Source organism: Gekko japonicus, unplaced genomic scaffold, assembly GCF_001447785.1.
Source record: "Gekko japonicus isolate JY-2015 unplaced genomic scaffold, Gekko_japonicus_V1.1 scaffold2053, whole genome shotgun sequence".
Classification (NCBI taxonomy): Eukaryota; Metazoa; Chordata; class Lepidosauria; order Squamata; family Gekkonidae; genus Gekko; species Gekko japonicus.
Window position 1 is genome coordinate 318,505 of NW_015162012.1, and position 2,849 is coordinate 321,353.

Below are 2,849 nucleotides of genomic sequence, written 5' to 3' on the forward strand. Positions count from 1 at the left end.
CCTTCTCCTCCTCCTCCTCCTCCTCCTCCACCCTAGTTGCGCCTCTGCTTTATCGACTGCTGCAGGACCAGATCTGGGGTTTACAGGCCCAGGTGCTGGCAGCGGCAAGATGGCAAGGAGCCAGAGGGGGCGGCTTCTGACTCTGGCAACGCCGGCGCCTCAGCTGCGGTGCCAACTCAGGCGGGGACTCAGTGCCGCCGCCCATGACAGGAAGGCTCCATTTTCTGGAGGAAAATGACTTGGCTAGCAAGCCAGGTCTGCAGGATCCAACCCAACTTTCATTGTCCCTCTGCCTTTCTGGAGATTTGTGCATTCCACTTTGTGGCTGAGACAGATTTGGATCCCTGCTTTTTTTTTTTTTTTTTTTTAAATCAACTCCATCTTCTCTCGACAGGCATGACTTGGGGCATGCCAAGATCTTTTGCAGAAGCTTCACATTTTCGTCAGGGATGCCAAGAACTTCGACAGACACACCACCACACCAGCCAAATTTAAATCGATTGGATCCCTCATTTACACACAAGTCAAGCCTCCTTGCTGGGTTATTTTGCTGCTGCTGTGGCTGTTTTTCAGGGCTCAACTTCCACACTGGACCAAGCAGGTTTGCTGCCTATCCTTTGATTAAACAGCTTTTTTTTTAATTAGGTTATCATAGAAATGCAACCGAATTGTCAGTTCGATATAATACAACAGAAAAAAAACACACAACCGTATTCAAATGTTAATCCTAGAATCCCGAAGAAAACAAATCATTTGTAAATGAAGACAATTTCCTATGGGATGGGTTCAATAGAAAGAACTTCTTCGTAACTTAATTTATTTTAATCATCCTCAGTATATTCCAAAATGTCGTAATCCAAACCATGGTCACCAGGATTCTCTCATATTTGCTGTTCTACCTCGAGTGACATTTTAGGTGTTCAGATCAAATGCCACATAATATGGTACCATTTCTATAGAATTTCCTACATAAATGGGCTATAGGGTTATGAACACGTAAAGGCAACCAATCAGGACAGCTCTTTGTCATGATGCAGGATGAGAGTTACCTGTTGCCTAGGGAACATCAGATATTCCCCAAAAAACTACCACTCCCATGAGGCAGTGAGACAATGCATGAAATGTTCCTGATATGTACTGTTTAGCTACCTGTAGTGTATCAGGCCCTGACAGGGCCGGGCATGCCTGGACTTGTCCAGGCACAAATACCTAAAGCTTCAGACCTAAAGACAATGGGCAAATAGGATCCTAGCCAGGCCCAATGAAAGGGCTAGGTCCTGGCCAAGAGGCCAATAGGTCTCTTGGTTACTGTAAATAGCCTATCGGGAGTGGGGGGGTGTTTGGTGGTGGGTTTCTCAGAGGGAATATAAGCCGGCCGGCGAGCCGGTTAGTTGTCTTTGTTCCTGACTGAATAAAGGCATGCTTAGCTGAAATCACTCTCCGTATGCATACTTTTCACTGGCGACGAAGGTGGGATCCATGACCCCATGAACAAAGACCCGGACGCCAAAACGAGCACCGCACCGAGCACCGACGCCGACGAATTTTACTGTGCGAAATGGAGAAATCTACTTGCAAGAGTTCACTAAAGTGCGTCGAAAGTGGGTTGAAAGTGGATTATTCAGCATGTGTGAAAGCTTTGTCTCGCTCCTTTTCCTTAAGCTTGGGAAGTGCTTGAAGGCGTCCTGAGTTCTCATTCACTGTGACATCCAAATGCAAACAGTTAAGCTAACTGGAGTTGGCTCCTCCCAATCAAATTGATTTTTGCAGTGCAATTCTAAGCAAAGTTACACTCTTCTACGCCCATCGCTTTCAATTGGCATAGTATGGGGGTGATGCTGTGTAGGATTAGGCTGTTAGAAACCTGCTTTATAGTGACTGAGGGGAAGGAAAACTCCAATTTGTCCAGGTACCTGCTTCTATCAGATACTGTGTACTGGGGTATCTGGTTAATATAGCGGAGTTTTGTCCAGTCATAGAAACGTGATACTGAATGCAGTAAATAAATCTCCCAAGAAGTATATTGCAAAAAAGGTAAACTGATACTTATTTGATCCAGTCCACATTCAGGTTGTAGTCGAAAGAAGAGAGAGAAGCCTATCAAAAGAGTACTTTCCCCTATCACAAATGGCCAGCTAATCCAGCATCATTTGTGTGGGAGTATGTGTTGGAAATGAATGTGTTTACAAGGTCTGATTCAGTCATTATAGGGTTAATTTGTATTCCTAGTTTGCTATTGTTTAGACTGACCTGGAAGGGATACCTGGCACTGAGCCAATGGGGAACTAGCCCGGGAAAAGTAGCTTCTACTGTGATACAGCTTGGTCATTTGTTTCAGGTGACTTCCTTTCAAGGGTCAAGAAGAAGGAGAGAATCTCCATTACGTGTGTGCTTGTTTTGTCTGTAGGCAGCATAGAAATGTAGCTCTTAGTGTTATGTTAATTTGTAGTAATCCCGTGAACCCTTTACCCTTAGAATAAAGTATTTTAAAAGGCAAAGAAATCTCTTCTTTCCAATAGAGCAAGATTCATCAAATAGTCTAAGTATTTAACATTTTTTTACTGAGGGCATTGTCGCTACAGGAGAGACCTGCAGAGGCATGTGTCTCCGTGGAAGGCCATGGAAGGAGAGGGAGAGGACAAAGTGAGCGAGAGAAAGAAGGGGTCAGAGGGCAGCTCCTGGGTTGAGACAAAGAGAGGCATCTCAAGGAGGTAACACCTATCCACACATGTAGCGCCCCCCAGTGTCCAGGCATGCTGAGTCGCTCACTTCAACAAAAGATGTCATGGCCTTCCCCTGATGATGCCTCTTGGCACTGGTATTCAGAGGTTTATGGACTCTAAGTACGG